Genomic DNA, 23,220 nt, shown 5'->3' on the forward strand with positions numbered 1-23,220 from the left:
CTCATTTTATGAAGCTACTCTAAAACTGATACCTAAGGAGGCAAGGATCCCATAATAATCAAGAACTACAGATCAATATCTCTACTGAACATCAATGCAAAAGTCCTTAAGAAAATATTGGCCAATAGAATACAAAAGGATATAAAATGAGCATGAGCAAATGAGATTCGTTCCAGGGATGCAGGAATGGTTCAATATATGAAAGTCTGTAAGCATCATTAGTCACATTGACAAGTAAACTGATACGAATCACATGACAATATCAATTGATAGAGAAAAAGCATTTGACAACACCCAACACCATTCCTGTTTAAGACACTCAAGAAGATAGGAATGGAAGGAATCCTCGTCAAGTTTATACAAGCTATTTATGAAAAACCGACAGTAACATCATAGTGAATAGAGAAAAGACAAAAACAAGCCCATTGAAAAAGGGGATGAGACATGGATGCCCCTTGTCCTCACTTTTATTTAACATCATACTAGAGTTCCTAGCGAGCAACATAGGTCAAAGGAAAGATATCAAATGTATTTGTCTGGGGAAAGAAGATGTGAAACCAACATTATTTACAGATGATATGATTTTACATAAGGAAAGTCCCCAAAGCTCCACAAAAGGAGTGTTGGAAGTCAGAGGAATATAGCAGAGTGGCAGGATACAAGATCAGCAAACAGAAGTCTCTAGAACTGCTATATATATAGGATTGAACTACGAAATAGGAGTTCAAAAAAGCAGTACCATTCACAATAGCCAAGCACAAGTTCAAATATCGAGGGGTATACCTAGCCAAAAAACCCAAAATATGTGTACAAGGGAAATTATAGAACATTATTATAATAAACCAAGAGTAACCTCGACAAATGGAAGAATACCCCATGCTCATGGATCAGAAGACTCAATATAGAAAAGATATCAGTCCTGCCACAGGCACAATATCAGTTTAATTGTATCCTGATACAAATACCAACATCTTTCTTCAAAGAATTAGAACATCTGACTACCAATTTCATATGGAAAAGGAAGAAGCCCAGAATTAGCAGAGAACTCCTCAAGAAGAAGGACAAAATCAGAGGCCTTGCTTTACCTGACTTTAGCACCTATTATACCACCACAGTGATCAAAACAGCATGGTACTGGCACAGTGACAGCTATTCTGACCAATGAAAAAGACCTAAAAACCCAGAAATGAATTCGTTAGCATACAGACAACTGATCTTTGATAAGGAAGGCCCCCAGATATCAAATGGGAAGCAGATACTCTCTTCAGCAAGTGGTTCTAAAAAAATTTGTTATCTATTTGCATAAAAATCAAGCAAGACCCTTATCTCACTCCATGCAAAAGAATAAATTCAAAGTGGATCACAGACCTTGAGGTAAAACCCCAAATTATTATGACCATTAATGAAGAAATTGGGACAAACCTGCGAACTTTGTCACAGGGAATACATAGGCTATCAGGAATAGGGAAGGACATTAGCACAGAGGAAGCACAAATTGACAAGTGGGATATGCTGAAGTTAAAACACCTGTGTACATCAAATAATTTGCCAAGAGAGTAAAATGGGAGCTCATAGACTGGGAATACATCTTTAGGAAAATATATCAGACAAAAGACCTTATTGCTAAAATCTACAATACTCTGCTAGCCTACAAAAAGAACAAAACAAAACCAACTGATAGCCCATTGAGAAGTTGGGCAAAAAACCTGAATAGAAATTTCACAAGAGCAGAAATCTGATAGGCCAATAAACATATGAGAAAATATTCCCAATCTTTAATCATAAAGGAATGCATACTAAAACAACTATGAGATACCACCTAACACCTTCAAAGATAGCCCAATTTAAAGAATCAGAAAACAAGAGTGTTGGAGAGGTTGTGGTGAGATACAAACTCTCATTCACTTCTGGTGGTCCTGTAGGTATGTGTGGCCGTTATGGAAATTGATTTGGTGATACCTAAAACAAATGGAAATTGAGCTACCTTATGGCCCCAAAATCCCCCTAGTGGGCATATACCCAGAAGAAATAAGAAACAGACCATGACCAGACATCTGCACTCCAATATTCCTCACTGTGCAGTTCAGAATCTCAAAGAGGTGGAAACAACTCAACTTCCATCAACTGACAAATGGATTAAAAAGCTCTGATAGATACATACAATGAAGTACTACACATCCCTAAAAAGTCAGTGATGAACACATGAAGCACATAGTCTCCTGGAAAGAGTTGGAGGAAATTGGCTAAGTGCTCCAAGCACCAAGGGACAAATAGACCACGAGTCCACTGAGGTAAGTTTAAAAAGCACAAGGGGCATAGGTGAAAAGCTACTAAATGCATAAATTCATGGGGTTGCATTCAAGCTCTCTGGCAGGAGGCAGATCAATCCCAGGGTTACATATGGCAGTCAACTAAAACAGTGGGGAAAAGGGAAAAGAAAAAGGAAAAAAGAAAGGACATGGGTAGGCGGCAACAGGGCACTAACCATCCTTGGGGATGGTATTGTTTATGTCTCCACAGGAAAGGGAGAGCGGGACCAGACCTCAACCTGGTGTGCCAAGAATTGAAGGCAACATACCAGCATGAAGCAATGAACTAACATAGAGGTTTGTGGGGCTGGTCCCAATCCCAGCTAAATAGACACCTCCCCAGGAGAATGTACTACATAACACAGCACTGAAGCTACAGCCCAGGAAGAGTGGTGGGTCTGTTCAGAACATGAAGAGGAAATTAAGAGGGAAGGGGAAAGAGAGAGAGAGAGCAGCAACCTGGCCCACCAAGCCCCAAGTCCCAAGGACGACATTCCTGCTCAGAACTCAGCCAATGAACTCAGAATAGCTAATGAACAGAGAGGACTATAGGGCCAGCCCCACCATGAGACATATTGTCCCCTTAACGCTAGGGGGGACAACACTGGAGACACAGTGTGGGAATTGTGCCCAGTCTGACCACTGCCACACCAGGCCAAAACACAAGGGAACACAACAGAACAGCAAGGGGGAGCAAAGCAATGAAGGAATCCCCAAAATAGACTTCAGGTTCAGGGCTTGGAACCTCCTCAATGAGATGGATTGACACAGTGGCTGCATTAATGAAACATGGCATGGGAACAATTGGGAACACGGTCCCGGACCTGGCAGTGCTTCTTCTGTAGTGCATAGGGTCACTATGGGTGGGAGCTAACTCACTAAGAACAACAACATTGTCACCCACAGCCTTCTGCCGGCTTGACACTCAGAATTTTAGCTCTAATCCAGAGGTCAAAGAACAGTCAGAGAAATAGGATTGGTGGCCGATAAGGACATCACAGTTGTAGGCGGGACTATAGAACTGGAAATCAGGCCAAGATTGGGACAGAAGAGTTTCAAAGATTGGGCCAGAGCCATTGGACCAACACAATCAGGACATAACACAGGACTATGTGACTCCAGGATGGAAATGTCCATCAAAAACAGACACAACCAAGCCTCTAAAGGAGACAGCTTTTCCCTGAATTGTTTAGGGATGTAATGGTAATCCAGTTTTGTTTTTTTTTCCTGTAGAGGGAAGAATCTTTATTTATTTTTAATTGTTTTATTAGTGGTTCATACAACTCTTATCACAATCCATACATACATCAATTGTGTAAAGCACATTTGTACATTCATTGCCCTCGTCATTCTCAAAACATTTGCTCTCCACTTAAGCCCCTGGCATCAGGTCCTTATTTTTCCCCTCCTCCCTACTCCCCCCTCTCTTATGAACCCTTGATAACTTATAATTATTATTTTGTCATATCTAATGCACTTTCTAATGCACTCTGCCTGAGGGCAAGATTGTTCACATTCCTGATTAATAGTTAGAAGGTGTATTAATTCCATGGAGGCTTAATACACGTGGGGGCTCTGTAAATGAATTTGGGCTTTCACTGCTATTGGCTGCTGTTAGGTGCCTTCCACTCAATGTATACCGACCCAATGTTCAACAGAATGAAACACTGCCTGATTCTGTGCCATCTTCACAATTGTTCTATGTTTGAGTCCATTGTTGCAACCACTGTGTCAATCCATCATTTCACGGGTCTTCCTCTTTTTCGCTACCTCTCTATTTTTACTAAGCATAATGTCTGGTCTCTCCTGATAACATGTCCTAAATAAATAAAACCAAGTTTTGCCACCCGTTCTTCTAAGGTGCAGCTACACTTCTTCCTACACAGATCTGTTTGTTCTTTGGCAGTCCATCATATGTGCATTATTCTTTGCCAGCAACATAATTCAATTGCATCAATTCTTCCTCAACCTCTTTTATTCGATGTCCAACTTTCACATTGAAAAGGAGACAATTGAAAAATACCATGACTTGGGCAAATGCGCCTTACTCTTCAAAGTAACATCCTTGCTTTTCAACAAAATAAAGAGATCTTATGGAGAAGATTTACCCTGTGCAATGAATCATTTGATCTCTTGCCTGCTGTCTCTATGAGCTTTTGTTGTGAATCCATGCAAGAAAAAATCCTGCCAACTTCACTCTTTTCTCTGTTTATCATGATGTTACTTGTTGGTCCAGTTTAAGGACTTGATTTTTCTTTATATTAAGTTGTAATTCATATTTCACATGGCAAATTTTGATCTTCATCAGTAAGTGCTTCAAGTCCTCTTCATATTCAGCAAGCAAAGTTATGCTATCTGCATATCATATGTTGTTAATTAGCCTTCCTGAAGCTGCATTCTCTTTTGTATAATCCATCTTCAAGGATTATATGCTCAGCATGTAGTTTGAATAAGTATGGTGTGAGGCTATAACCTCGACACATATCTTTGTTGATTTCAAGTCATGTGATATTGTCTTGTTCTGTTCTCACAACCTTCTCTTATTCCATGTATAGATTCTATATGAGCACATTGAAGTGTTCTGGAATTTTCATTTTTTGCAAGTTACTTATAGTTTGCTATGATCCACACAGTCAAACACCTTTACATATCAATAAAACAAAAGTAATTGGTTGATTTTGGAAACCTGATGCCTTTCCCTTTCTTTCTATCACTAGCTTATAATGCCAAATCTTTACTGGTTTTATGCTTGGTAAAACCTAGGCCAAGTGCCTATGTTCTGAAAGTAAAGAACACTGGCAAAGTATGTTCATCTTCCACTTTGAAATTGTCCAAATATAGAAGAGAAGTTTGAGTGAGATATTCCAAAAGACAGATATTTGTCCAGTACAGTGACATATAATTTTTGCCTAAAACATAATTCAGCTCCAAAATAAAACAGAAGTTTTATCACGTTATTTATGAAACAAGTACATTCTACAAATCAATGTTCTATTTGTAAATAGAAAAGGAGGTGTCCTCCTGTGTGTCTTGACATTATTTGAGGAGTCCTGATGGTGTCATGGCTCAATGCTTGTCTATGGTTCAAACTTACTGTGCTCTTCTGGAAAAAGTTTAGCAGCTAGCTCCCATAAGATTAAAACCTTAGACACCCTACGGGACAGTTCACCTCTATTACGAAGAATGATTTTGATTCAGAACCAACTCACTGGCAACTGATTTAGCCTCATTTGAAAAGCCAACTGTTTCAGCATCTCATATGTGCTATAAGCTTTTCTGTTTCTCTAGTGCAGGAGTTCTCAACCTGTGGGTCAAACAACCCTTTCATAGGGGTTGCCTAAGACCATTGGAAAACACATAAATATTTCACCATATAAAATTACATATTGTTCTGTGGTTCTATTTTACTGTTGACTAAGCTAAGAAAAGCTGAGCAGTCAATTGCAGTAACTAGAAAGACTGGTTCGTTCTGAGTTCTTTTTAGTGAAGAATTTAGATTGAAGTAGTTTCTTAGTTTCATTAAAAATGCATGAGTTTTTAAGAAAATGCATGAGTTTATGCTTTGCTGAACTAATTGCTGATTTCAGTGTCCCAAATCTGAAATTTATTTAACATTATTATATTATATGATATTCTGTCATTTATCTCCACCATATACCAATCACTTTGCTGTGTCTAGTACTTTCATGTTGTTTTAATGCTGAAAATGGGTGATATTTCAAATACCATCAGTTTTACTCAGACTAGTCGAGCTTCTAGAGATAGTCTAGTAAGAAAGGCCTGGCAATCTACTTCAAAAAAATTAACCAATAAAAGCCTATGGATGACAACCAAGCATTGTGCTACATACTTACCATCAGAGCATTGTCAGAAGAAATATTGTGTTTGTTAAAGACATGGTCAATGAGGTCAAGAATGACTGTTGATGAGCTAGCCAAAATCTTTCTGATCATAAGACACAGTAATGGACTTGAACATTCTGAGAATCATGAAGATGGAACAAGACTCGCTTGTTTTATTCTGTTGTAAGATTAAATTAGAGTAGAGGTGACATCATCTAGCTATCTATCAATAGTTTTGCTTCTTCAAAAATGCTAAATTTGTGTTCTTAAAAAGCACACAAATAAACAAAATAATAAACAAAACTTAATAAACAAAACTGGTCAGATAACTAAAATTTGGATATTTGAATCAGCAGATTACACATATTACATTATCTTATTAAAGTTTGCAAAGTACATACTTATTGCATTGGGATTAGAAACATTCTGTTTAGATTTATGAGTCAGTTTACCCAGAATATCCCTTGGAGATCCAATACTGAAGAGTTTAACCATTTTACTGTTTGGTACTGAAATACTTTATCAATGGCTCCCACTGTGATTGAAATTGACTTAGATTGCAAAATCTACAGTCACAGCAAGGGTCAGGGGCAAACTACATCACTTCAAAAAAGTGTTTCTTACAGTCTGTAAGCCACTATAAGAGGAAAGCAGAGAAACTATGAGGGCAGAAAGGAAACAATCACAGTAACTTCAAAAACAAAACAACAACTACAATAAAACGTCTTATCTTACTATAACATTTAAATTCTGCACATTTAGAGGTTGCTAGTATTTAATTACAAATTGATCCTTTATCAATTTAAGGTTTTATTTGGTAATTTTTGTAGAAACTTCAAGAATTTTAAAAACTGAAAACTAAACACTCATATGCAACATTTATTTAAATTATATAGTAAATTAAGGATAGAGACTTACCAGTGAAATACAAAATGTGGGTATATAGCTTGTATGTAATACAATAAACTGATGCACATATAATTATAAATTTTAAAATCCACTAGAGATTTATTACTTAGGGACGCATGTGCATGTACATGCATATTTTCACAAAAGATACTGATGCCTACTTATTGTGCTTTCAGTCAACAACTTCCTAAAAAGGTGCTGTCCTTTGCCCAGCCAAAAATTGAATAATATCTTCATTGGTCCCCTAACATTTCAGCATTCTTTACCAAGAGGTTCCAAAAAATCACATTCATAAACATTTTATAGATGGTTAACATCAATGAAGATTTTCCTAAACATTTGTACCACGTCATCTGAGATCAGGGTACTGCAATAAGCACTCCCAAATCATGCACTTTTAAGTTCAATAATTATGATTTTTTTGTATAAAACTTCATTGAAATATTAGACATACTCATATTTAAATAATAGTTAAAATTTTACCACACATTAATTGAAAGTATACATGAGGACAGAAAACACACCCAAGTACAATTATCGTGTTAGTTAATTACAGAATTATTAATTACTCATTGGTAAATGGCTAAAATTGGTAAATCTTGGCATAAGGGTGACATTGAATAAATGAATAAGCAATAATTCTGTAATAAATTAGCATTTAAATATTATGATAAATTAATAATTATATTGTCTGTCAATACTTGGCACACTCTGGTTCTATGAATCATTACAGAAACCCCATATCTGTATGCTGAGTGAGACATACGATTTCTGAAAGAATAAATGACTACATGGGAATGCTATTATAAAAAGTTTACATACAAACTTTATATAGAAAAAGAACTATTCATTGATGGTTACAAGAGATGTGAGAGAAAAAAAATCACTAGAGTGTAGACCATGCTACATTGCTAACTTTGGTGAAGGGAGAAGTCAATAGCACATGACCAAACAGTGAATGGTGTGCAAGAGTAAAAGCAACGATGGTAAATGTTATTAAATGTACAATCATGGAATAAGGGTAATAACAAACAATAATGTATGAATGGGTTTGTAGGTGACTATGTAAGCTGAACAAGACCATACATTAGTGGGCAGTATGAATCCCAGCACTCGCTAACTTGAAGGCATATAAGTAGACCCACATGCATGGATTTGTCACTTGATATTACTACACATAAATTTGTACACGGTGCAAATATACCCATTATAGGACAAAATGTACGGGAGGCCTTAATATAAACTTCTTAGCCTTTACCAAAAACCTCCCGGGTATGAGTTACTGGGCGTGAGATTTAGGGAATATAATCTCAGGGAACATCTAGGTCAATTGACATAACATAGTCCAAAAGATAGTGCTCTAGAAACGACTTTGGTGAGTACTCTTAAAAACTTGTGAGTGAACTTGCAGCTATTAAAACTTGAGTGCACTTACAACTACTGGTCTCTGTCCATCTGGAGCAAAGTGAAGAAGACCAACAACGCAACAGCAACAACAACTAAGACTTCAAGGAAGCAATTATTCCAAAACATTAATGGATCACATGGATCACAACTTTCACTAACTCGAGACAGGGAGAAATAGATGCTGCCTGGCTACCATCATCAAATGATTGACCTGAGATCACAATAGAAGGAACCTAATAGAAAACAAAACAAAAAAAACCACCACCATCAATTCTGGCATGATGAAATTCTATAAGAGTCAAGTTGCTACTTACAGTTCAAACCCCAGGAATCTACTTCTCTAAGATTTACAGCCTGGGAAATCCTATGGAGCAGTTCTGCGCAGTCCTATAACATCTTCATGAATTGGAGTAGACTCAACTCTAGTGGGCGATAGGTATTTATAATCAAAACCAAACCCGTCCTTTTCAAGTGAATTCTGACTTGTAGCAATCATGCATTCTGGTTCTGAGACTGTAAATTTTTACCTTAGCAGAGAACCTCCTCTTTCCTTCTTAGAACAATTTTAGCAAATCAAGTTTTAGCTGATAGGGCCACCAGGGCTCATGAATAGACATGTATATTTTTTAAAGGGAAAATAAAAAAGAAGCAACAGATTAAAATCATCAGTGTTATTTGCTGAATTTAATAGGGTAAGTAAAAAATAATAGTGTATTACTCAGATTTTATAAATAAATGTATATAATATTTTTATAGCCAATAAAATAAAGATACAAAATTGATTCTTATAAAATATCAAATTTAAAACATAGATATATTTATACATTGTATTTATACATACTTATATATACATTTTGTATGTAAATATTACATACATGTTTGCTACTTTATGCATATTACTTGTAATAGTTTTAAATGTTATTTTTAACATTTTCTATTATTTGCCTATATGAAGTCTATTAAGTACTTGAAGCAGAAAAGAAGATAAAGAGGAAAAGAGCAGGCTTACTAGTTGATTTTATTTGTTCTGCACTAGGCTAACAGTGCAACTCTCCATTTGTTAACGTATAATTTTTACCACTAAATGTACTTTAATATAAATGTGTATATGAGCAGTTAGGTAGATTATGTACTTTAAATACGCTTTACAAAGCACTGTTGATATATAGAGCTATGAGCCATTTACAAATTCTTAATCCTAACAATGTTTCCTCTTGATAAAAAAATACAATCGCTTCACCACCAAAGCTGCACTGGTCACTTTCCTTGTACCAACCATCTTTATAGCTTGTCCTGAGGCGAAATGAAGGAACATCGCCAGCAGATAGCAAGATCGCCTCAGGAACTACTAGAGGAGGTCCACTAGACGGGATATACTGTACGTCCTGTCAGCAAGACAATAAATGTCAACTGACAAGCTAAGAAGGCCAATGTTTCTTAAAGTGGGGGCGTGGCCACATCTGCTGACAGACTCCTCTTTATCATTGACCAGCTACCTGAGCAACTTCTGTGAAGTCCCTCCTCCCCCATGGCGCAGACCCCTGAGAAAACCCAGCAAGTCTAGCCTCTGACCTTGCTGGCCTCTGGGGGGCCTCTGTGGATAGCAGCTTGTGTGGGCGGCTTGGTTCAGATAGTCTCACAACCCGGGTCACGCTATTGGTCATTTTTTCCCTCTCTTGCTTTTTCCCTTCTGTGCCTTTCCCCCACACATGTAGCACATGCATATACACATCGCACAACCCCAAAACAGGGACCCCCAGCCACAAGCAGTTTTATTTTCCCCTTTATTTTATTTTCCACATTTTTTATAGTATTTTTGTTCTATTCAGATACTTTTGGGTTGGTTTTTTTCCTAGCTCTCTCCCACTTCCTCTTCCTGTGCAATTCTATGCTACTGAAAATACAGATCTCACCCCGTCAACAGCAGGCAGATCTGTAGATTTCAGTAAACACACTCAAAGAAGGGCTAGTTTTCTTCTCTTTTCAGGGAATGAACAGACTCACCCACATTCACACTGTCATAGCAACAGCACTTCAGTCCCCACCACTAAGGCACACCCGACTCTTTTGTTTCTTCTTCTTTTCCCTCCACATCCACCCAGGATCTCTTTTTGTGCTCTCCCTCTTTCCACATGAAACATATTTCTATGAAAGCCATTAATTCTGATTAACTCACTTAAAATACATTCAGTATTATTTTTGCAAATCTGTCTGCCTATCCAGAGAGCCACTGTCATTACTTTTATTCTATGAAATCTCTGTATCGTCTCAACTTTCTCTACTAGCCCAACCCTCTCCCCTTTGCTCCTTTTCACCACTTTACGTTTTAGTGGCTCCTATTTGATCTCTCCTATGTCACTAGACAGACACAGCTGTCCCCAAATGACCCCGAAGTTAACAGATTACCAGTAGCTCTCCTACAATACTCAGGAAACCGCAGTCAACCACATTACATTGTAAAAAGCAAGAAGAAAAAAGAAAACACAACAACAATTCACCCAAACTGAATGGAGTGCTCTGAAAAAGAGGCCCTGGAAACTAACTTCAGAAGAATGATGCTGAGGTTCTTTCAAGAGATGTGGAGAACTCTCGTGAGAAAAATGGAAGAAATTGAAAAATACAGATTCTTAATCCAAAAAGAAGGCCAGAATATAAAAATCTACAGAGAAAATAGTATGAGAAATCACTGAAGAAAATTCCACTAAGATAACAAAGGAGGAAAAATAACTATTCAAGAAACTGACAGAACCCCACATTATACAGACCTTGTGTTAGGCTGGGTTAACTAGAGAAACAAACCCAATGACACTCTTAAACATATAAGAAATAACTTTATATCAAGAAGCAATTATATATCAAGAAAACGTCCCAGCTCAGTCCAACACAAGTCCATAAGTCCAATGCTACTGCATAAATCTCTCTTCAGACTCGCACAGCTGCATGCAGAACGCAGGAAGATCACAGGCTGGTGGGGACAGAGTTGTGTGGATCCAAGGTTGGTGGCAACACGACAGGGCTCTGGAAGCTCTCAGGAGGCAGCATGGAAGTGAAGGTGGAGAGATGAAGTGGGTGGGACTGAGGAACCCACTTAAAAGAAGGCCACACCCCCCTCAAGGACACATCCTCAGAATGTGTCCTAGTTGACAGGTTTAGCTCACCTTTAGTCATGGGTGTCTAATTGACCTAAAATAATTTATTACAGACCCCAGGGGGAAAACTTTGACATATCATAGTCAAACTCTCAAATTTCATGGAAAAGGAGAGAATCATGAGGGCAGTTAGAGAAAAAAGAACAGTCACCTACAAATGAAAATATATAATTACCATATATACGCAAGTATAAGACGACCAGAACAACAGCCAAGTCACCTAATTTTACCACCAAAACTGCATTAAAAATGGCTGAAAACTCGGCTTATACATGAGTATATACGGTATGTGCTCTTCTCAGCAGACATTAGGAAGGCAAGAAGAAAATGGAGTGGAATATATAAAATTCTGAAAGAAAACACTGCAAACCAAGAATCCTATATCCAGAGAAATGATCCCTCAAAGGTGTGGGAGAAATAAAGTTTTTCCAGGCAAGGACAAACTAAAGGAATTTGTAAAGATCTCTATGGACAGAGAGTTAACAACTTCAGCAGAGAAACCTGAAAGCCTCAGAAAGGACTACACTACCCAGAATCCACCACAATGAAGGCAGCACTCAAAACAATACATCGAGGAGGAGCAAAGCCACCAACAAAAGCACACAAAAAGAGAGAAAGAAATAACATACCAGGATATGCCAATAATGACAGTGAGTGTGAAAGGATTAAATGCACAAATAAAAAGACAGAGAACCAAAGATGACAATAACAAAATCCAAATATGGTAAAGGGAAAAGTACAAGAGCTTAAATTGTCAACACGCAAGTTGTAGAGGCTAGGGAGGACAGTGGGAGACCAAAATTCATCTACAGATTATTTAGTCAAATTAAACATCTGGCAAATCCCCTCTAAACACAGGTGAAGCACTTATCAGGCAGAGAACATTGTAAACTTACAAATCCCCTCTAAGCACAGGTGAAGCACTTATCAGGCAGAGAACATTGTAAACTTAATTACAGAGGATTGAGCCACTGTTTGATATGATACTTGGTCAGTTGACCTCCTTCTTGAGACAACCTGAATTTTTTCTAGGCTCAAATATTTTCCCTTGTTCTGTGACAGAGATTCCTTCTCTCCCTTTTAAATATTGTTGATGGTGTTTCCTTTCTTACTCTTTATTTGTATATTTCTATTATAACTACTTTCTTCTTTCTGTTTTGTTGTTTTTGTCTTTTATTGTTTCTGCTAGGTTCCCAGTTTTTAAAGCACAGAAGGAGTGGATGACAAGCAAGCACTTTTGCACATCAAAGGACTTCATCAAAAGAGGCAAATAAGGTGGAAACATTTAACAATGGCACAATGGACAAGATATTAAATACTAAAATTGAGAGAAGTTTGCAGCACACCAATAAGAAAAAGGAATCCAAATAATCCAATTAAAAGGTGGTAAAGGACATGAAGAGAAAATTCAGCATTCACTAGTTTTGCAGAAGGCTCTGAGTGATAGTGAAAACCCCAAATTCATTTGCAGGGTCTCCATATGGATTAAGCCTCCTGTAAATACCCCGTGACCGTAGTGCAGGGAGCTGAGGAGCTTTGCTATTACACAGAGCGCATCGTAAAGTCGATCGTGGCAGATGTAGTCGGTTAAAATGTAACACCATATCATTTCATCTTTCTTTTTATCCATTTTAATGTCTCAGTTTTTAAAATTCTTTTTTTTCTTGGATTGAGGTTTTCCTCAGCTTTGTCATTGTTGTTGGCTTGTTTGTTTACATTATGTATGATTTTCTATATGTGAAATCCAGGATGTAGATCTCTAGAAATTGTAATAATAATAACCTAGTTACATGGTGGGGACTGTTGGGGGCAGTGGAGAACTAACAATAATATATATGAGAAGGAAATGTTCTGAAATTGATTGTGGTGATGATCACACAACTCTTCTTAATATGATTGTATTACATGTGAAGTTTATGTCAATAAAAGTATTAAACAAACAAAATTAGTGACTTGTACTACAGGGATGTGGTTGATGATACTATATTTTTCCACTGGGGAAAACATTCACTAACTTGATTACTGTCTGATGAGATGATATTTTGCTTCATCCTGTTTGAAATTGGAAAAATAAAATTATTTCTCCTATTATTTTAAATAAAGATAACTATGCTATCAGATGTCATTGATTTCCAAGATAAATTACTATACCTTCCCAAGATAAATTAAAATCTACTGTCCACTTCCAGTTTAGGTATGAGCCTAACCTCACTCATTGCCATCTAATGGATTTTGAGTCATGGCGACCCTATAGGACAGAATAGAACTACCGGTGTGTGTTTCTAGTACTGTAAACACTTAGGCTGTCATGGAGCCACTGGTGGATTTGAACTGCTGACCTTGTGCTGAGTAGCCGACATGCAACCCACTACACCAACAAGGACCCTTGAGCCTAAACTAGTGTCTAGAAAATTAAAATGAAAAGAATACAATTTTACCAATTAAGTATGACACGGGACACAGAAAATCAGCACTTTAGTTTCTCATTTGAAGCTGACTAAATAGTGATTTAAATTATTTCTCATTATACTTGTATTCTTACAAAAATATTTGCACATTTGTTTATAATATTCTTGCCATTTCCCTGTGATTCTCATAAGCAATAACAAAATACTTTAAGCATATATCTTGAAGAAAATGAGAATATCCTTCTTATTTGTACATGATTTTATAGCAGTTGTACCTTTCCTTAAGGATGCATGTAAGAATGTAATAAGAACCTAAGGTAATGCTAATTGTTTATTATAGAATAGTCGTCTTCCATATTAAAATTGCAGAAAATAACACTCAAATGGGACAGCGAACTTCTTCTAGTAAATGAATAATGCCCTACTTTGTATTGACTGGGACATGGTGGCATACTGGCTTATGACTTTCTTTTCTTACATCAAGATCAAGAGTTCAAACCCACCAATTGCTTCAAGGGAAAAGATGAGGTCATCTGGTCCCAACTACAGCTTTGGCAACTCCAGGGAGCAGTTCTCCTCTCCTGTACAAGGCCATTGTCATTCACAATCGATCACATGGCAGTGAGTTTGGAGTTTGTGTATTTACTATTCTTTTCCAATAATATGAAAATAAAGAGGTTATGTGTTCACAAGCTTTTCATAATTTAACGCTTTTCTCTTAATTGTGCACAGATTCCTGAAAAGTTTAATCTTTTCATGAATTAATTCTCATTAAGATTTCATGTTACTTTTTGTTAAAGTACAGATTGAAATGAAGGCCTAGTGAGTTTTTATCCCCATGTACATTTGCTCTTGTTCATAAAAGAAAGTTGATGAGTGATAAAAAGCTTTTATACTGTGCAAACATTTCAAAGAAAATGTCAATATCATCATTTAACTTGATGTGCACTTAAAGTAATGTACTTTCCTAAACTTTTTATGTGTGGTAGTTTATTTTATAAATGTGTAGCTTTTTCTATATCTGTGATTTTATTTCCAAATCATTTACATCTGCTCTCACTTGCTACTGAATAAGACAGCTTATGTCTCAGAGAGAAGAGTGCGAATATGCAGCAGTAGTCATGGTATTCTTCTAAATTATAGGCTTCCAAAAGTAGCTCTCAGTACATTGTTGTCAATTCATTCTTCAGATTAGTTTTAAGAAAACAAATATGCAGTGATGCTTAATATTGTTCCGGGTAGATTTCTTAACTAAATGAACTAGTGTGTGTAAAATGGTTTAAAAGTACCTATCACATCGTGATTGCTATATTATTATCAGTATTGGAATAATATATGATAGCTAGTTGAATATAAAAAACTTACCTTATATTATTTTACACTTATTTCTTTGGCATTATAGAAAAAGAATTGAACTTTTAGAAATTTTGAAATTGTCTAGAAAGGTAGATGACAATTTATTAACTTTACATAATATATTTTTATGTACTAAAGACTTAGATAGATGATCGATAGATGAATAGATGATAGATAGATAAATAGATGATAGAAAGATCTAGATGCGCAATTTCCAGGTTAGTCAAAAGTTTTAGAAAGGTCTCTGCAAAAAGACAAATCATTGAGTACACCACTAGATGGCAGAAAAAGATCAGACTAGTTCCACTACTTGGAGAAAAAAGCCTCGATGAAACCTTACATAAAATATATAGAGAGAAATATGAATTCAATGTTCTAATTACTAAAATATTTTAATAAATATTTTATTAAATGAACTTTTAAATAAGATGAAATTATATTTCAATTATAATATATATGTAAGACATGAAATGTTTGTCTTTCGCATGTAGTTCTGTATGCATATTAAATTTTGTATCCTACGTAGGACAGCACTTTAAAAAAAACGCAAAATATAAAGCATTTCTATTACATCTTACAGATATTTATTTATCATTGCTTAGGACATTTATTCATTTTAGTTAACCAGGCATAACTCAATAAAACTAGTGGTATAAATACAAATTAAAACATGGTATTATCATATTATATAATTGTAAATATGTGAACAAATTAAAATTACTACATTTTATGAAAAATAACATTTACTATCCACAAATTCCTTCTAACTGATCTTTATTAATATATTACTCTTTCTGGAGATATTCTGATTAGTCAAAATTTCTAAGCATGCTGATATTTGAAAGGATATTCTTATTGTTCATATTTGAAGCATTTTACAAATGAAACGATTGTTTCTTCTGGTAACCCTTCAACTTTCCCTTGGAAAAAAGTTTTTGTAAGTAAAAATTAGTCAGGCTAGAATATTGTTATCAGCTTTGTATGCTCCTTTACCACCCAGATGTCAATAAACAGATCAAAGTAATCGTGTTACCAAATAATCTCAAGGAAGGGAGAAGTATGATTTTGTTAATATGTGTATGGATTTTTACATTGCTAGTTTCTAGAAAGGTTAGAGGAAGTGGTGCTGTGATTCATTTCTGGCTATCCTGAACTTGTTTCTACGGTCTGGCTGTCTTCACAGTGTTCTCCTCGGCTTCTCTCTGGACTGACCAGTGTTTCCTTTTAGCTCCTTTCCTCATCCTCATTACGTACGCTTCTCCTTGCTCTCTTCCTAGCTCACTTCTTTCATTATATCAACAGCTATGATGGAGTTCAAATATTTCATTATTTCAACAGGTCTGATGGAAATCCGAAAGTTTCCATTTTGTAGGGGCAGACTCTGTTAGTATGTACTCCACAGAGGAAAAATAAAGCAGGGGGGGCTCATTGATTTAAATTATATTGTAAATAAATTAGATTTATGTAAAGATTTTTCACTGGCTGAGCTTCAAAAAGAAATGTCTGACTGTTGTCTCTGCTGTTGCTGGGTGCCATCAAGTGGATCCCTGTGCCTAGCAATCCTGTGTAGAACAGAACACATTGCCCGGTGCTGGGGCATCCTCACAATTACGATGCGAAGCTCTTCTGCATCCACGGTGTCAATCCATCTTGTCAATTGTCTTCCTCTTTTCCTCTTCCTCCTCGAGCACATTGGAGAGGTACGGAGCTCTTCTGATAGCATGCTCAAAGTAGGAACTCTCTTGATCCTCATTTCTAAAGAACATTCTGGCTGTACTTTTCCAAAGCAAATATGTTTGTTCATCTGGATGTTCCTATTCCTTGCTAGTATCAATAGTCTTTCAATCAATTTGTCTTGATAGTATCGTAATTCAAAGGTACCACTTTTTCTTCAGTGTACCTTATTCAACATCCAACTTGCACATACCTAAGAGGTGATTGAAAATATAGCTTGGGTCAGATACTCAGTTCTAAAAGTAACATTTTTGCTTCTCAAACCTTTAAAGAAATGCAATTCAACCTTTGGTCTTCACTGCTGCCTCCGTGATCATTGATTGTGAATAAGGAAGATGGAGTCCTTGATCACTTCAATCTTTACTGTGTTTATCACGCTATTACTTATTAGCACAGTTATGAAGATTTCTTTGCCTTGAGTTGTGATCCATATTGAAGGCTACAAACCTAATCTTCCTACACCAGGGCTTCACGTCTCCATACTTCGGGTATTTAATAAGCCTTCCTCCAACCTTGATTCTGCATTCTTCTTCATACAGTTAGCTTCTCTGATTAGTTCTTCAGCATGCAGGTTGAATAGTTTGGGTGAGAGGATACAACCCTGGCAAGCACCTTGCCTAGTTTTGACCCACATACTATCATTCCCTGTTCTGTTCAAACAATTGCCCCATGTACAAGTTCCTCATGAGCACAATGAAATGTTCTGGAATTCTCATTCATCTCAATGGTGTGCATAGTTTGTTATGATCCACATTGTTCAATGCTATTGCACAGTCAATAAAAAGAAGTACACATTTTCTTGTATTTTCTGATTTCCACCAAGATCCATCTGACATCAGCATGCAATCCCTTGTTCCATCTCCTCTTCTGAACCCAGCCTGAAATTATGGAGATCCCAGTAGATGGATTGCTGCAAGTGTTGTTGAATGCCATTTAGCAAAATATTACTCGCCTGTGATATTAATAATATTATTCTATGATTGGAGCATGATTTGGGGTCTCTTTTCTTTGGAATGGGTACAAACATGATCTCTTCCAGTTGGTTGGCCCCATAGCTGTATTGCAAATTTCTTGCCTCACGACAGCTTGGACTTTTGCTTAAATACCATCAGTTCTTAATTTATGTCACCTTTGAAATGGTTGAATGTGGACTAGCTCTTTTTCACATAGTGACCATATATCCCTTCTGTCTCCTTTTGGTAGTTCCTGCAAAGATTAATGTTTTCCCCATATAGTCTTCAATATTAAAACTCAAGCATTACATTTTCCCCCCAGTTTTTTCTGCTTAAAAATTTCTGAGTGTGTCTTTCCTTTTTGGTCTTCTAACTCTAGGTCATTGCACGTTTCATTGTAACACTTTGCCTTGTCTTCTTGAGCGGCCCTTCGAAATTTTCTGTTCAGTTCTTTCATCATTTTTTACATGTGCCTACGTTAATATTGAGAACAAGTTTCAGAATCTCTCTAAAAATCCACTTTGATCTTTGCTTTTTTTCCGGCCTTTTTAATAATATTTTTGCTTCCTCCATGGATGGTGTCCTAGCTGTCATTCCATATCTCTTAAAGTCTTCTGTCCTTATTGATCAATAAGTCAAATCTATCGATGATGTTTCCACTAAATTCACGTGCGATTTACTCAACATGGCATTTAGGCTCTTGTACACTCATTTTAATTTCCTTCAGCTTCAACTTGAACTTACAGGTGAACTGATGGAATGGTCCACACTAAGTCCCTGGCCTTGGTTTGGTTGCTGTTATTGAGCTTCTCTAGCATCTCTTGCCATAAATGTCATCAATTTGATTTCGGTGGATTCAGTCAGGGGACATCCATATGGATTGTTGCCTGTAGTGTTTTTGAGAAAGGGTATTTGTGATGAGGCTTTAACTGTTTGATTCAGAGAATGATATGCTCATTTCAGATAAAGGAATTACCATTCTACTTACATTTACAAAGCACTGAAACAAAATATTCTTCCAATATAAACAGCATACAATTTATGAGTCACATGCTGAAGTTCCATAGTTTTATTTGTGTCTCTATCACCATTAATAATATGTTAAAAATCTAATGAATTGATAAATCCTTAATTGGCTGTTACAATATCTGAGATACTACCTCAGATATCTAAACTTTCTAAATAATATTTTATGAGGGCATCCACTGGATTTTTGTGGATTAATTGGATAATTTATTATCCAATTTCAAAGATACCATACTTTTTAGAAATCTTTTACAAGATAGAAAGATCCATACTAAACTATATTTTCTAATGGGATGTTTTCTCTGACACCATGAGATTCTACTTTCATAGGGTTTGGAATCTTATTCCTATTTTCTTTGGGTATTTAAATAAGGCTTTGCATAAAGAGCATTTGGTTAACATCAATGGTTTGCATTCTAACTTGAAGCAATATAGTGGGTAAGCTTAGATCAGCATCTATTCTCCACATTTAAGTGACAGACATCTGGCTTGAACCCTCAATTCTGTCATAATTTTCAGAATTTCTTGAGGTTCATATTGCTACTTTTTAGCAACTGCTTTTGTGTAGTTGTGGTTGTGCATTCAGCTGCTAACCATACGGTCAGTAATTCAAAATCACCAGCTTAGCTGGGAGAAAGACAAGGCTTTCTACTTCCCTAAAGAGTTCTAGACCAGTCTGGGATCCTGCTGAACTCTAGCCCCAATTCAAGAACAATTAGATCTGATCACATATCTCTGCTAGGAATTCAGCTTCATGAAGTAATCATTAAAGACATGGTGCTTCCGCACAGTGTGGCGAAGAAAGTAGCTGGTGCTTGCTATCAATCAGAATACTGTCTGAGGTCTTCAAACAAACAGCCATCTAAGTGAGGAGTCAACTAATGGAAGAAGCCCACCAGCTTGTGTGATCCAAAGATAACAATAACAAAATTCAAATATGGCAAAGGGAAAAGTATCAGAGCTGAAATTAAGACACTCAATTTGTAGCAGGCTGTGGAAGACAGTAAGAGCCCCAAACCCATCTGTAGAGTCCTGAGCCACTGGCACATCCACTCTAGGCTTACTAACAGGCAGAGACCATTGTAATCTTGACCCTGAGGGATCAAACTTGATACTTGGCCAGTTGACTTCCCTTATAGACCTGACCTGAATTTGTTCTGGTGCAAGTATCTCTTAGTTGTTCCATGACAGAAATTTCTTCCCTGACTTTTTCAATGTTGATAGGGGAGGGGGTGGGGGAGGAACGTGTCTTTTCTTTCTTACTCATTATTTGTATTTTTGTCTTTATATTATTATTATCTTATCCTTACAGCCTTATTTTGATTTTTTTATTGACTCTGTTGGGTTTCCCAATTTGTGCAGCACAGGAGGACTGGATTCATAGTGATAATAACTGATATAAGGATTTATAGGGGAGGTACGGGTGGGGGGTGGATGACAGAGAGAGAAAGGAGATTTCGGCAGGAAATAATGAAAGCATGCGTGGAGAGGGAGCACTAGAACTGAATGTGATCTCACATCTCATTTTAAAGGTGATTTAACCTTGAGGGGAGGAATGTTCTAAAATTGATGTACCAATGATTGTATAGTTCTTCTTTATATGAGTGAACTATTGAACTATTGAATTGTATGCTATGTAAATTATGGGCCAATAAAACTCCTGGGGAGAGGATACAGACTTGGAATCCCACAAGGGAAGTTCTGCCTAGTTCTGTAGGATAACTATGATTTGAGATCAACGTAGTAGCCAGGATTTCTGTATTCAAAGGATTCTCCTCCGTGGCTATGTTAGGTACTCTGTGAGAACAGCGACAAACCTACCAGCGTCTCTGCAGGAGAAAGATGAGGGTATCTGCCTTGGAAAACCTATATCGGATCTCTATGAGTCGAATGTTCAGTGATCTTGGGTTTGTATATTGTTAGGCCAAGAAACACCATTTGGATTAAAAAAATCATACATCAGTGGTTTGGGGAGCCTCTGCTTTTCAGGTTAAATTAAAATTCCCAAAGCAAAATCCAGATTTTGCTTATACCTACCAAATTGTATCTAATTATATTTTAGACCATCTATTGTTTGTGTCCCCTTAGGAATTCTTTGCTGCCAAATATTAATCAAGGCAAACACAGACTTCCCAAACCTATGTAACTACAAGTGGATCCTTGTAGGCCTCGTAAAAATGCCCCCCCTCAAAATGATACTGAGTGTAACAGAATGAAATACACAGTCCTATGCTATCCTCACGATAGGTATGCATGTTCTTGCACTCACTATACCAATCCACGTTGTGAGGGACTACCTTTCTCATCGCCCTACTGCTTTACCAAGCACAGGGAGTTTCCAGGAATTCCTTCCTCCTGATGATCTGTGTAAAGTAAGTCAGAAGACATCCCATGCCCTTGCGTCTAAGGATATCTCTCGCTGTATATTCTCCAAGACAAATATGTTCATTCTTCTGGAGTCTGTGGTATATTTAATATCCTTTGCCCACGCTATAATTCAAATATGTCATTATTCATTGGTCTTCATTTTTCATTATCCATCGTTCTCATGCCTATGAAGTAATTGAAAATGTCATGGCTTGGGTTAGGAAAACTTTTGTCAACAAAATAACATCTAATTAGCTATTTTGCAGCAGATTTGTCCAATACAATAAGTCATTTGATTTCTTGACTACTATTTAAATGAAAACTGATTGCCAATCAGTTATTTTCTTTCTATCACCAATATTTTCATGATTTACATTTCTGTTGAATATTGGTATATTTGGGGGAATGTTGTTTTCTCTCTGTTGCGATGTAATTCATACTAAAGGCTGCAATCTTTGATGTCCATTAGTAGATGCTTCGAGTAGTCTTCAGCTTTGGCAAGCAAGGCTGTGTCATCTGTACGTCACACGTTTTGATTGACTTTTCTTCTGGTGTTGTGCTCGTCTTCATATCATCGAACTTCCCAGATTATTGGATCAGCATACACAGTAAATTAATATGGTGAAAGGCTGCAATCCCGTTGCACACATTGTTCAACTTGAAACCATTGTAGATTCCTTTCTTCTTTCAAATGACCGTCTCTTGATCTACATGCATATCCACATGTACACAACTGAGTCCTGTGTTCCAGTAATTTAATTTCTTAGGAAAAACTCAATTTCATACTTTATTCTCTAATTTCATAAATAACATTGGTATCAATACCAACCACGGTGACGAGGATTGAACTCTTACAATACGGTAAAAGTCATCCTAGTGGCCTAAGGACGGACATATAGTAATTAGCTTTTACTATATTTTGTCATAGTTACTATATTTAAGTAATAACCTTAAAAACTCATAGAAAAGCCTATTTCTCATTTATGTCACCTATATACTGAATTGGTTACAATTTTGCTTCTAAAATCTCCTTCATTAGGGAACTAGTTTTATTAAACAGTGGGAAGATTCACGTTAAAAGAAACACACACTGATACTCAAAGCTCCTACAAGTTCTTTTATTCCAATATGCCAACACAATTCCCTTCCTTCGATGAGTAAGGAAATCATGCTCCATCATAGAAAGAGCACATCATAGCTGGCAAGATACTTGATCATTTACATGGAAGACAGAGAATAGAAGAGAACAATAATATAATATATCAAAATGGAGAATCTAATGCAATCTTCACAAAAGTCTTAAGAATCGGGTATTATTATTTATTTTTTTAAATTATTTTATTGAGGGCTCGTACATTTCTTATCACAGTCCATGCATAGATCCATTGAGTCAAGCACCTATATACACCTGTTGCCCTTATCAATCTCAAAACATTTGCTCTCTACTTTGGCCCTCAATATTGTTTGCTCATCCCCCCCCTCCCCCTCCCTCCTGAACCCTTCATAATTCATAAATTATTATAGATTTGTCATAAGTTACCCTGTCCGACGTCTCCCGCGGCCCTCTTCTCTGATGTCCATTTCCCAGGGAGGAGGCTATACTTAGATTCTTGTAATTGGTTCCCCCCTTCTACCCCACATTCCCTTCACCCTCCAGGCCTCGCCCTTCTCACTGCTGGTCCTGAAGAAGTCATCTATCCTGGGTTCCCTGTGTTTCAAGTTGCTATCTGTACCAATGTACATCCTCTGGTCTAGCCAGA

The sequence above is a fragment of the Echinops telfairi genome, unplaced genomic scaffold (assembly GCF_000313985.2).
Source record: "Echinops telfairi isolate 266 unplaced genomic scaffold, ASM31398v2 ScPeMD7_6;HRSCAF=24_1, whole genome shotgun sequence".
NCBI lineage: Eukaryota > Metazoa > Chordata > Mammalia > Afrosoricida > Tenrecidae > Echinops > Echinops telfairi.